The sequence below is a fragment of the Stegostoma tigrinum genome, chromosome 19 (genome assembly GCF_030684315.1).
Source record: "Stegostoma tigrinum isolate sSteTig4 chromosome 19, sSteTig4.hap1, whole genome shotgun sequence".
Lineage (NCBI taxonomy): Eukaryota > Metazoa > Chordata > Chondrichthyes > Orectolobiformes > Stegostomatidae > Stegostoma > Stegostoma tigrinum.
This window is the reverse complement of record NC_081372.1, coordinates 2,019,738-2,033,789: the sequence shown is the minus strand read 5'-3', so window position 1 is coordinate 2,033,789 and position 14,052 is coordinate 2,019,738. Positions and strand designations below refer to the sequence as shown.

The following is a 14,052-nucleotide window of genomic DNA, read 5'->3' as shown; positions in this document are numbered from 1 at the left end:
CACCGGCGCGCTCTCGAACCCCCACCCCACAGCCCCCCGCCCCCCCCCGCCTCCGGCGTGCCCACGATCCCACCTCCCAAGGCTCCCCCCGCCCCCCGACGCGCGCTCCCACCTCCCAAGGCGCCTCCCCCCCAACCCACGCACAGCCCCGACTGCGCTCCCGGCGCGCTCCCGCCTCCCACCGCACGCTCGGCGCCCTGGCGCGGTCCCGTCTCCGCTCAGGCCCCCCGCTTTGGAACGGCTGGCGCCGCCCCACCCCTTTCCACCCTGACCCTTTGACCGACGGCGGCCGGCGGCCAATAGGAAACTGTATCGGTTGACGGGCGTGGAGCGGGACCAGTAGCTATGCGGTATGCGGGTGTGAGGCGGGGTTTATGGCGGTAGGCGGTACCACGCTGTATCCGGGGCGGGGCTGTCGTATTGGGGGAGGGGAATGGTGGTGGAAGAAGCGGTGTAGGGGGGGGGTGGGGGGGGGAGGAGGAGGGTGCGGGTTTCCGCTAGCAGTCTGCGCGCTGGAGCCTGTGCGAGCGCCGTCGGCAGTAAAGTTCCCAAATAATAGCTGTTTGTATTTTGGCTGCAGCAGTGGCCATTTTAGGTAAGTACTTGTGATAACTTTCCTGTTCCAGTCAGTACCCTGTCGGTCCTCACAGCATCTTTCTCCTCAGTTTCCCTCACAGGTAAACTATCAGCTCGGGCTCTGGGCAATGGAAGTGGTTGGAAAGCAGAGCTAGACTTTTCTTCCCCTCGCCCTGTGTCTGAATCATCACCCCCACCTTTCCTTCATCCAAATGGAGTGTGAAATGATGGCTGAATCCTTCCTTCATCAGCTGGGCTCTGAACTGCTGAGGGGTTTGGAAGGTTTGGGGGTTCAAACACACCACGTTGCTTTCTCCCAATCCTCAGATATTCACCTCTACTCTGAATCAGTCTTCCCTACTCTCAATTCCCCCGTTTTTACATTGCCCCACTCCCACTCCTCCCCCACTCTAGTTGCCCCATGCCTGCACATCACCACTGCCATTGCCCCATGCCTGCTGTTCTGCCCCCCACTGCCATTGCCCCATGCCTGCTGTTCCCCCCCACTGCCATTGCCCCATGCCTGCTGTTCTCCCCCCCCCCCCACTGCCATTGCCCCATGCCTGCTGTTCCCCCCCACTGCCATTGCCCCATGCCTGCTGTTCCCCCCCCACTGCCATTGCCCCATGCCTGCTGTACCAGACTCCCATTGTCATGTTAACAGCCCCATGCCCTCATTGTCCCATTTCCACTCTTCCCTCATTCTAGTTGCCCTGTTCCTGCTCTTCTGAAATCCCATTCCCATTCTTGTTGCTCTGTTTCCGCTCTAGTCACTATTCCCACTCTGCTTGCTTGTGACTCCTATTCCTGTCCTTCTGCACTCTACTCCATTTTCACTCTCCTCTGCTCTCCTCATCCCAACCCCCCCCTCCCATTCCCATTCTCTCCTCCTCTCATCCCCTACTCTTACTACCCCTTCCCCAACTCTTGTTCTCCCACTTCTGTCTCTTCCCGGCCCCATACTCTTTCTCCCCCCGCCACATTCTCCTCCCCCCCCCCCCCCCCCAAACACTCTCCTCTCCCCCCCCCCAAACACTCTCCTCCCCCCCCCCCAAACACTCTCCCCCCCCCCCAAACAATCTCCTCCCCCCCCCCCCCAAACAATCTCCTCCCCCCCCCCCCCAAACAATCTCCTCCCCACTTCTCCTAGTCTAGTTACCCCATACCTTCCATCCCCCACTCCCTGGTCTCCTCATTCTCTGTCATTGCTTCCATGTTAGCTTACCCCCTTCTGATGGGGAAGATATGTATGGAGCTGTGGAACATTGAAATGACATGAGCAACTTTGCTTTAATAATACAGGCTTACTTAGAAGCCAACAAAGTTGCACTTTTTGCTTTTCAGAGACTTAACTCCCTCAAAGAAAGAAAGCCATAAAATTAGGTGCATGGAATGTATAGGGTATGGTGGAGCTGAAATTTGGCAATTGGGAGTCAATGGTAGGTTCTTAAATTGACTACATTATTGCAACCCCTCACTATTTTCTCATGCATGTGGCAGCGGACTTTGGAGTCTGTTCTTTACAACTTTCCTTGTCGTTTTGGTTCCTTGTACTTTTTAAGAGTTATTGAGGTATTTTGTAACTGAATTGTTCATTAGCATGTAGTCTTAAATAAGAATGTGTTTTTCTATGAAAGGTGCATTTTTGAAAACGTAATACTCGTGTCTAGGTCAGTCTGACTGGATGAAATTTTGTGCCCGTGTCACTTGGTAACTTTACTGATTGAATGGAGAAGCAGTGTTTTGGACCTGCCCCTTTTATTGCTTTAAAGATTTGAAAACAGAGGAATAATACCACATTTGCGCTGGGGTAAAGTTGGAGCTTGTTACCTGGTTGTACAGCATACTTCACGGTTTACAGATTGCAAAAATTAATTTGCAAATAAAGTTGTATTTTGAGGGGGTAGCATATGAAATTTTACTCAGGAAATTTCTGCAGTTCTTTAAAGCACTCATTAAAGATTATAAATTTTATAGATCAGCATAAGAATTGATGAGTTTCCTAGAAGTTTATCTCAAAAATATAGCTATATTTCTAATTTAGGCACATTTTAAAAGTTTTACAATGTCGAACAGTTGGTAATCTTGAGTTAATTTAACTATCTACATTATCAATTCATGTGCTGTTTTGATTTTTCAGGTTGACATGTTATGAATGAGATTTTGATATTGGAAGTCAAGGTAAAATATTTCAGAATTCTCAGTTCTTCTGTACCAAAAGCTAAAAATCCCATAAAAACTTAAAATACTGGGCGCATTCAGCAGGTCAAGCAGCATATTTGGACAGAAGAGCAAAAATAATCGTTCACCTTTATATTAAAATTCTGATTTTTTACAATTTATATTTGTGCTTTTGAAAGAAAATTGATACTTTTTCTTGTACAACTTCAGAAAAGTTTGCAGTTGGTTTGAATTTAAAAGTATTTCTTTGACCTCCCTCCCCTCATCCATTACTCGAGCAGAAGTTGCAGACTCCTTTGAGATATTGATCCGTGAACATTGTTGTCCCTCTTGTGCTTCACTGAAGTTGTTGTTCATTGCAAGCCCCAGACCCTGTGTGTGCACTGTTCAACTGCAAAGGGTATCATTGCAAGTCTGATCCTGTCCTATTTGCAAATGATTTTCAGCAAGGATTCGTCCTGATTTCAAATTTTATTCTGACTGTTCATTGTCCCTGGCCTTGCACACCCAAAAATATATTTGGAAATGGAGATACATCTTTATTCTCAGCCTGTCCTCAATGCCTTTTGTTTTTGGTACTGCTCCACTACTTTGTTCCTTGCCGAACTTTGTGCTTTTGTGTAAGAGTTCAACATAGAGTAGTAAAATGCAAGTAAATTTTAAAATCTCCTTTAAATACGTCCCTTGTAAGGAATGTGGTTAATGTGGGCTGTAAGCCTTTATTACAGTGATGTGAACATTCCTCTAGGTAAGTTTGTGCTGTGACGTTCCAAGTACTCACCAATAGCACTCGACTCACTAACTTGCTACTCCTTGTACAGTACATGTTAAGTGAACATGTGATCAGGCTTGCTGTGGTGCCCTTTAGAGTTGAAGAGCATGCTCACGCTTTTGGTATCGTGGGCCACTTGGACCATGAGGTCTCCTTTGTCTGTACTGAGCCCTGGCTTCCTGCGCCTTAATTTTTCTCTCTGACTGTCCTAATGGACTGTCCTTGTTAACGTCAGATGATCAGATGTCATGCCATAGGGTCTTAGAGCTGTACAGCATGGAAATGGACTCTTTGGTCCAATGCATCCATGCTGACCAGATCTTAATTTAACCTAGCCCCATTTGCCAGTATTTGGCCCATATCAGTCTAAATCCATGCTATTCATATATCCATCCAGTTGCTGTTAAAATGCTGTAATTGTACCAGCCTCACCACTTCCTCTGGCAGATTATTCCATACACACACCACCCTCTTGTGAAAACGTTGTCTGTTAGGTCCCTTTTAAAATCTTTTCCCCCCTCTCCTTAAACCTATCCCCGCTAGTTTTGGACTTGATAGGAATGCAAAACTCAAGAGAAATGTCCTTACCTGGAGAATAATGAAAGTGTGGAACTGGCAATCATGGGAAGTGGTTTGGCTGAACAGTTTAGATGCATTTAAGGGAAAGCTGGATAAACATGTGAGGAAGAAAGAAATAGGAGGAAAGACTGTTATTTGGGTGGGAGTAGGCTTGTTTGCAGCTTAAACATCACCATCGGCCTGTTGGACCATATGGCCTGGTTTCTAACCTGTAAATTCTGTGTAGTCCTGTGAGCCCTCATCTGATCAGGCTGGTATGTTGGGATATTAGGCATATTGGCAGTAATTGACATAGTTTAGCTTTTCATCAGTGCCTTGCATGGACTTGAGCAAACTTCCATCTGAAAACCGATTCTTAAGTCAGTCCCACCTGCATTGCTGCATGCTGTTTCACAGCGTTGCTTAGAAGTTATGCATTTTCGTCTCATTGAGACCCTGGTTCTCCTTCTAGAGGATGGTCCCTACATTCTAAGGCCCGAAGTCAAGTGTAAAGGCTGCAAACCTTGAGCATGTTTTCAGGCCTTCGGAGGACTGGCTGCAAGTGTGGGGTAGTCTGTCAAAGGCTGACCAAGCAACAGTAAATGTTTTGGCAGTTGTGATGTTTGCTGTCCAGGTCAAATTTTTACTCTAACTATTGGTGTTGTGGTCAACATTAAGCGTGGCACATCACCATCCTGATTAGCTGTTCTTTACCTGGTTGACTTAGACAGTTTTTGTCTTCAAGCTTGCAGGCGACAGGGTGATGCAAGCATATTTACAGGTATTTTTGTTTGACACCACTGCATATGGATATATGCTCTCAACAAGGTCCATAGTGTAGTAATTTCAAAAGAAGGGAAAGTTTGGGTGAGCTGGAGATGCTGGGTAAGAGCAGACAAGATCAGAGGAGATTCTGTGAAGTTGTTCCAAAATGACACATGGTTTTGCTTGAACAGGAAAGGATTCTTTCCACAGTCAAAGATCTGTAACCAGAAGCTTCAGCATAATTGGCCAGAAAAAAGAACAGAATCTACACAGTGAGTTAAGATCTTATGTGACCTAAAAGGGTGTTGGCAGGAGAATCAGTTGTAACTTTTAAAGTGGGATTGATAAATTATTGGGTCAGACCGGATTGCAGAGAGAGAAGATATTCTCTAAGAGTTGGCACGGACATGATTGGCCAAATGGCCTCTTTATGCTGCAGATTCTATGAAAGAATGGGGGGGGGGGAGAAAAGAATGGGATGTCTGTGTGTAATTTTTATTTCCTGTATTGGCGTTATATGTTTTACAGAGCTGGCCTGGTATTCATATCATGTTCTAACTTTCAGGTGTCCGAGGATGAGAGCCCAGTTAATGATGTCTTGTGGCCCGACCTCATCGTACTACTGATTGTAGGTTATCGCTGTCATTTTTTTCTTGGGGTTTTCACCATCTCCTGGTTGTGGAGACTGGGAGGTGGGAAGAGAAAGTACAGGAGCTATGTGATACAATCCTGCACTTAACAGATTCACACTTTGGTGACCTTGAGCAGTTCTGGGGAGTTGAGTGGTGTTTTATCTCAAAATAAGAGTACTGCCCCAAAAAAAAACAATCTTCAGTCGGGGTCCTGAGACTAACAGCTGAAATGAGCTAAATCAGTGTCAAAGCTTAAGAATGATCTGGTCCTTATGTTTGAGGACTTCTAGATATAGAACTAGTTACTTAAATTATTTGCTTTGTTTTAAAAGCTTGACTGGGACCTGTCATTTTTACTTGATTAGAGAAATGATATTGAAGTGTTAATGATTTAAAGACCTGAATTTCCATGACATTATTTTTAAGGATGGGATGTTCTGCCCACTGTCCTGCAGCAGTATTTACATAGTACTTGCAGTGCCGTATAAAATTTACAGTGCGAAACAGGCCATTCAGTCCAACTGGTTCATACAACACATACCTTTTCCCATAGCCACTTTGTCAAACTGCCAGCCTATATCTTTAATTCACTTGTGGTATGTGGGTGTCGCTGTCTTGTATACAGTTTTGGCCTCCCTCTTTCAGAAAAGGATGTGAATACATTAGAAGCAGTTTAGTGAAAGTGCACTTGACTGATTGCTGGGATGTGGGAATTTATTTTATGGGGAAAAGTTGGATCAGCTGGACCTGTATCCATTCCAATTTAGGAAAATGAGGTGATGTTATTGAGATATATAAGATCTTGTGAGGAATGGATGGGGAGGATGCTCAAAGGATTATTCCCCTTGATGGAGTCTAGAATTGGATGATACAGTTTAAAGTTAAGCAGTCTCTGATCCAAGACGGAATGAGGAGGAATTTTTCTGACAACCCTGAGTCTTTAGATCAGCCTTCCCAGAGAGTGGTAGTTGTTGAGTATTTCTAAGGCAGTGGTGGATGGTAGATTCTTGACTAACAAGGGAGTCAGCAGTTGTTGAGAGTAGCTTTGAATGCAGAGTTAAGACCAAAATCAGATCAACCATGATTTTATTGAATGTAGAACAATCTAGGGGTGAATGGCCCACTCCTGATCTTAATTCATATGTCTGCATGCTATGTAACTGCAAATTCCTTTTCAGGATACAGACTATACTGATGCAGGTGATGAAGCAGGCTAGCATAGCTTACGGGTGGAGTGTGAGTTCAAAGTGAGACTCATTATAGTAAATTTAAATGACTGACCATTTGTTTTGCCGATAAACTCATGGTTGATCTGTTCTTTTGTCCATTTATGTGCCATTGATCCCTACCCTTGATAACTTTACCAACAAACTCTTAGTAATATTGATCATAAATTTATGACAAGCATGCAGAACCCTCAGGAGAGAAAGTTTAGGTTTGCAACTAGTGAGCATGGCTGATTTATTCTCTGTGCAGACTTAAAACTATCACTATTAATAAACATTTTGTAATATGCCAGTCTTGGGCATATTTAAATGTGATATAGTCAATTAAAAATTGATCATGTGCATTTCTGTAGAACCTTCCAAGCTGTCAGCATATCGTGATATATTTTACAATTGGTGAAGTGTGATCACTGGTGTAATTTGGAAAATGCGTGGCTGATTTTGTCCAACAAATGTCAGAGAAACAATTAGCGCAATTTGAAACAAAGGAGATCTGTTTCTCAAATGATGCCTTGAGATTTCTTAGGCCATCCTGAGAGAGTAGGCCAACGTTGGCTTTCATGTCACATTTGAAAAACAGTATCTTTGACAGTGCGGCATTCACCCAAATGTCAGTCCAGGTTGTGTTTTTAAATCTCTGGAATGAGGCTTGTACCTGTTTCCTTATGACTCCTAGTGAAGGGTGCTAGCATCTGAGGCATGGATTCTAATTATCAAGTAATTTAATCTGTTAATTCACATTACTCTCAATTCACATTATGCTGTTTAAACCAAATTTTGCATGGTTCAGAAAAGGTTTTGGCATGTATCAAGTGAAAGATTTGGAATGGTGCATTGGGAAACCTGGGATGATCAGGCCCAACTCGGAGGGAGTTTGGCATGTTTCCCTATGTTTTACCCGGCCTGGGAATGTTTGGGGACAGTTTTGAGGGCACTTGACTTTCAGTTTAGAAGAGTTGAGTAAGCCTTTCTCGTATCTAATCCTGTTTGATGCCTGTGGTTGGGGTGTTTGATGGGAACAGTGCAGAGGGAGCTTTAATCTTCTTTCTAATGTTGTGCTGTATGTGCTCTAGGATTGTTTGAAGACAGTAGAGGAACTTTGCTGTGTCTCCATCAAACAGTCCAAAGACAAGTGCATCTCTGGATACAGTGTAGGAGTTTTACTCTATCTAATCCTGTACTCTATCTTTAATTTATAGGAAACATTAAAAATATGCAGTTGTTTTTTTCTGCTTGTAGAAGGGAGGGCCGGGCCAAGATCGAATTGGGGTTTAGTGAAGAGGAGCATGGAGAGTGTTTTGCAAGATGTACATCATTTAAGTGTTTTAAGAATGGGCCCTGTTGTGATATTGTGGTAGTGTCCCCAGCCATGAGAGACTCGAGTTAAGTTCCACCTGCTCCAGAGTTGTGTAATAAGATCTCTAAACAAGCTGATTACAAAACATGGGTTAGATTTAGAAAAAGCTATCCAAAGTCAAGACTAAATCATAACCATAATCATTTCTCGGGATGCAAATTTTGAAATGTACACTACATAATGTTTTAATTGGACATTAAATTTCTCAGCCTGATGCCATATTTATTTATTTAAGTGCATTAAAAGTCTGATCCTAATAATTCCAAATCATTTTGCTCACAAAAATTTGAACTGTCACAATTTGCATAGATGTTGGAAACAGCGTGGCAAAGTAGAAATTGGGTGCTCAAAATGAATTTGAATGAAATGGTTTGGTTGAGTAGATTTAATATAGGCTGCAATTTGAGTCTTCCATCTCTATTAAAGACCATAGATCAAAAGAACAGAGTCACTATGTGGGACCTATATTGACTAAATGTACTGCCTGGCACATACAGAATAAGGGAGTGTTGTAGGGTGTGGAAATTTCTTTCAATAAAGAATAGGAGAGCTTTTCTGATCAATATTTCTTCCTAAGCACATTCCTTCATTGTTTTAGTTTTCTCTGCAGATTTTCTGCTGTTTCTCTTACATTACAACAGCGAAAATATATGAAAAGTACTTCATTGCCTATGAAATAGCTTTTGACATCCTGAGGTCACAAATGGTACTGTGTAAATGCAAATCTATCTAACTTCAATTGTGCCAACAGGTTTAATTTTCTGGGCTGGGCTCAGAACTAGCCTCTGACTCTGTCAATAAAGGCTGTAGGAGCTGGAACACTCAAGCAATAATACTTGAGTTTTTATTATGTTGTAACAACTGCAGTGAAAATGTTGTCTGCGTAACTTGGTTGTACAAAGCCCAAATCCACCTAGTTTTGTAGTTCATACATTGAATTTATGGTTTTTGATTTCTTGTAAAACTTTGAGAGGACAGAGACCTAATGTGCTTCTCTTGCTCTCCAATAACTTTGGGAGTCACCAAGGGGCTCACTTGGTCAAATGTACTCTCTACAGTACTCTCTACAGTATTTAGTTTAAAGCCAGGCTTGATTTGCTGCCTCACCGAGCTGGTCTTGACTTGGGACAACTCTAAGGAACTTCCTCAGTGGGCTCTGGTATAATTGATATACTGATAAAATTGGATGAAGCCCTCTTGTGGTGCAGCAGTAGTGTCCTTACCCTTGGACTAGGAGACCAAGATTCAAGTATGACTTGCTCCAGAGGTCTGTTAATATATAAAATCTCTGAGCAGAGTGATGAGAAAAATTGGTTGTAAACAGATAGATGAAGCCTGGGAAGATGTGGTAAATAAATACCAATGTGAAACATTTTGATCAAATGACCTTGATTTTCTGCTATTCTTCCTCCCTTCTCAGTGCATCTGCAATATTGCTGCCTATTTCTATCTATTGCAGTGCTTTGGCTCATCTGCCAAAATCCTTGTCTATATCTTTGTTAATTCTAGACTAGACTGATGTAATTCATTATCAATTGCCTGTAAAGGAAACTATCCAATCATCAGTACTTCAGCTACATGGGTCCTGGACACTAAAACCCTCTCCCTAAGTCTGGGTACCTTTCTCTCCTCCTTTCTTCCTGAAACTTCTGCCTTTACACCATGCATTTGGTTATCTGCCCTAATAGCTCCTTAAATGAACAGTATTAACTTTTTTGATAATGCTGCCATAGCATGTAATTGCAAGGTTGTTGTTACAGTTGAATAATGTACATATGAAACTCAAAGAAGACTGGCACCAGGGAATTCTGGGACTAAAGAGGTAATAGTAACTTTAAAAAATAGTTTGGATCCGTGGTTGAATGAAAGGGAATTGATCATGAGAGTAGGCTTAAACAACTGCCCCTTGGGGAGGCTAAACACAAACCGGCTAGGCCGAATAGCCTGTTTCAGTATATTTATTTTGAAGTCTGACAGGAAAGAGAGAATAACACAGGATGGAGGGTGAGTGGGAGGAAGGGAAGAGCAGCTAATGCCATGGATAGACATCAATGGGAGGCAGAAAATTCTAAGCTGAAGTTTGTTGCTTTTTAGTAAAAGCATTTCTCAATAATACGTAGCTGTAGAAGTCCTTAATATTACTGGATATCTGAAAAGTTGCGGATGGTGCTGAATATTGAGCAAACAGTGACACTTCTGACCTTTATGGAGTCATACAGTATGAAAGCATACCCTTCGGTCCAACCAGTCCATACTGAATATAATCCCAAACTGAGCTTGTCTCACCTGTCTGCTGTTGGCCCATATCCCTCCAAACCTTTCCTATTCGTGTACTCATCCAGATGTCTTTTAATTGTTGTAATTGTGCCCGCATCCTGAGAAAGTTCATTCCACGGGCAAACCACCCACTGTGTAAAATAACAGTTGCCCCCATGTCTTTTTTTAAATCTGTCCTCCCTTACCTCCCCTTAAAAATGCACCCTTAGTCTTAAAATCTCCCATCTTAAGTGACCATCACCTCTCGCTATTTTATAAGCTGCATTTCAGTTTAAAAAAAAAAGTCTTTGTCCAACCTTTCTTTATAACTCAAATCATCCTTACCGGTAATATGCTGGTAAATTTTTTTCTGAACCCTCGCCAGCTTAATAATATCCTTCCTATAACTGGGAGATCGGAATTGTACATAGTATAGTGTGCAGAGGTCATTGAGAAAGCAGCTGAAATTTTTGAGTCTAGGACAGGAACTCCTTGCAGAGATTACTGGATTAAATTGTATCCCTGGCTAAGTTATTGGTCAGACTAGATGTTGAATTCCCACCCTTTCTAGCAGCGCTTTTCAGATCATCATGACTTTGAGTCAGATTATTCTCATCCAGTCACTTGTTGCACTTTCTAAAAACACAGGTGTTTATTGGTATTCCTCAGCAACAGGGAGTAATTTTTCCTCATTTATTCTATGAAAGTGTGTCATTGTTTTGAGTTCATCTATTAAATATCACCTTATCCTGCTCTGTTCCATGAAGAATGGTTCTTGCTTCCCTTAATTTTACCACCTCACCATCCCTGATACATTTGAATAAATCGCTCAATCCTCTATAAAGCTTTGATATGCTTCATAAAGTGCGGTGCCTGGAAGTGGACAGAGTATTCCAACTGAGGCCTAACTTAAAAAGGCTTAACATTCTAACACTGAGGGGGCTGTGCACTGTCTGAGGTAAGATGGTGTAAACCCTTGTGTACCATTTCAAGAAAATGTAAAATTTCCCCAAAAAAATTGTTTAAAGAAAAGCAGGGGAGTTCTCCCCGGTGTGCTGGCAAAGAGCAAAAACGGATGTACTGTTTATTTATTTGGGATGTTTGCCAATGCAGAATGCATCACAACAGCCTTTGCGCTTTAAATCATCGTGAGATATTAGAATATGCCGTTATTTCTTTTGTAGTTTCCAACTCTGTTAAGTGCTGTATATTGTAGAGTATTTTGCATTTTCCAATGGAATTGTAGAATGTACTATTCTCTTACACATCCATCTTTTCCATTTCTCTATCAATGGTGGTTGTGATTTTTATCTACCTGAGTCCAAATCTCTGGAGTACACAGACTAAATCTCCCAATTAAGACATTCATTCAAACCTGACCAAATTGTTGGCCATTTGTTTTATATCTCCTTATATGATTAGATGTCAGAACTTTGTTAATATTGCTGCTGTGTGCTGTTAATGTACATTATTTACATTAAATAAATTCAGTTCACTACCAGAAGCCGTCTGCTTCAAGCGAAGTTTACTTTTTGCTTGTTGGAAAAGACTGAAGCTCAATGAACATCAGGAGGAACTCTGCTTTCAGCAGGTGAAAGGGGTTTTATCCTGCCACTTGTTCTGGGAACTCGATCCAAGGCCCTCCCTGCTATAGGCAATGTGCCTGCAAACATGGGCATAAATGACTAGAGTAGCGTATCCCGCCCTGATGTGATTCAGTCTAAGTAAGGTATTTTACCTTTGTATTTTGTATAATTTCAGTGTGTGCTAATGTGCAGTTTAATTAATAAACTGTAATTGAAGGAGAGCCACTGTTGTGATGTTGGGAAACATGGTTGTCAGTTTGTGCCTAGCAATCTCCCACAAACGGGAGTGGGATGATCAGATAACAAGGTGTAGAGTTGGATGAACGCAGCAGGCCAAGCAGCATCAGAGGAGTAGGAAGACTGACGTTTCGGGCCTAGGTCCAAAATGTCAGCCTGCCTGCTGTGTTCATTCAGCTCTACACCTTGTTATCTCATTCTCTAGCATCTGCAGTTCCTACGATCTCTGGGCTGATCAGATTATTTCTTTTTGTATTCACTTGTAGGTTACAGGTGTCGCTGGCTGGTCAGCATTTATTGCCCATCCCTAGTTGCCCGTTGAAAGTGGTGATGAATTGCCTTCTTGAACTGTTGCAGTATATGTGCTGTAGACAGACCCACAGTGCTGTTGGCTAGGGAATTCCAGGATTTTTGGCCCAGCAATGCTGACGGAACAGTGATATGTTTCCAAGGCAGTATTATGAATAGCTTGGAGGGGCACCTGCAATTGATAGTGTTCCCATCCTGATTAGTGGCAAATAACATTCATGTCACACAAGTTAAAGCAATGAACATCTTAAACAAGAAACAATCTAAACATCACCCTTGGAAATTACCATTTTATAATCCCATATTTGCTGTCCTCATCTTTCTAGATGGAAAGCATAATGGGTTTGGGAAGTGCTAAGGAGCTTCGGTGAATTTCTGCAGTGCAGCTTGTAGATAACAGCTGTTGATTTGAGGGATAAGTATTGTCCAGGGCAACAGAGGGATGAAGACACCTAGCTATGAATTAGCACTGGAATATTTTGCATTTACCTAAAAGGCAGACAGGACCTTATTTTAGCACCTTTTTTAATTAAAGGGACCTTTTCCATTGTAGGATTCTCTTAGTACTGCCCTGAAACACCTAATTAGAAATGCAGTTACTCAGCAACAGCGACTTGCCAGAAGGAGGAGACAAAGCCATCTGGACTTGCAACGACCGCTTCATGTGAGCAGTCCACTCAGCCAAGGAAGGAAATCCAATCAGATGCCTCAATTAGAAAAGATCGTTACCATCTATCAGACTGGTTCCAGTGTATAACTTGTTCCTCAGTTATTTGTACTAAGTTCAGGTTTCTCTCTCATTCACCTATATGTTTTGCAAGTTCAGTTTTGTCGATTGTTTTGTTTGTCTGCTAAAGTGAGAGCCCCTGGTTAATGATTTTGTGGTTAAGATACCAGAGTTTTCCAAATTTTGCCCAAAGAACTATGCATGCAGGAAACTTTAACTCTGTTTTCTCACTGCACATACTGTCGGATGTGCTGAGTTTTTCCATCAATTTCTACTTTTTCTTTTCTCAGTAATATTTTCTCCAGTGTGAATAATGATGCAATAAAGAATTTGTATAGGTACAGTTAAGAAATTTTTTTAATATCATAGGGCATCGCTGGCTGGGCCAGCATTTAATGCCCACCTTAATCAACCTAGTGGTGAACTGCTGCCTTGAACCACTGCAGTTGTTGAGGTCTTGGGATGCTCAGAATACTTTCAGGGAAAGAATTCCAGGGTTTTGACTCACTGTAAAGGAATGAATGGTGTTGCATTTCCAAGTAAGGATAGTGAGTGGCTTGGAGGGGAACTGGCAGGTGGAGATGTTCCCATGCATCTGCTGCTCTTGTCCTTCTGGGAGGTAGATGTTGTACGTTTGGAAGGTGCTGTTGAAGGAGTCTTTAGTTGCTACATTGCATCTTGTCAACATGTGATGCTGTGTTCTCATGGTTAATAGGGTGCCAATCAAGCAGGGATGAAAATTGTCCTGGATGCTTTTGAGCTTGTGTTTTGAAGCTGCATTGATCCAGCCAAGTGAAGTGTATTCCATCATACTCCTTATGCATTGCCATTGAGCGGAAGGTTTTGAGGAATCAGGAAATGAGTTACTGC

The 14,052-nt window shown here is 42.4% G+C and overlaps 1 protein-coding gene across 3 annotated transcripts in view; it reads left to right on the top strand.

Moving 5' to 3' along the window:
- Positions 1–496: 496 nt before the first annotated feature.
- chd6 (chromodomain helicase DNA binding protein 6) overlaps positions 497–14,052 on the top strand; it is a 266,089-nt gene continuing 252,533 nt past the window's right edge. The window contains exons 1-4 of one of the 3 annotated variants that reach the window (XM_059652682.1): positions 514–595; positions 2,717–2,757; positions 5,044–5,124; positions 5,418–5,480. The gene's annotated coding sequence lies outside the window, so the exon portion shown is untranslated. Of the gene's footprint in view, positions 596–2,716; positions 2,758–5,043; positions 5,125–5,417; positions 5,481–14,052 lie in introns of all 3 variants that reach the window. The other 2 variants (XM_059652681.1, XM_059652680.1) reach the window with 2 other exon arrangements.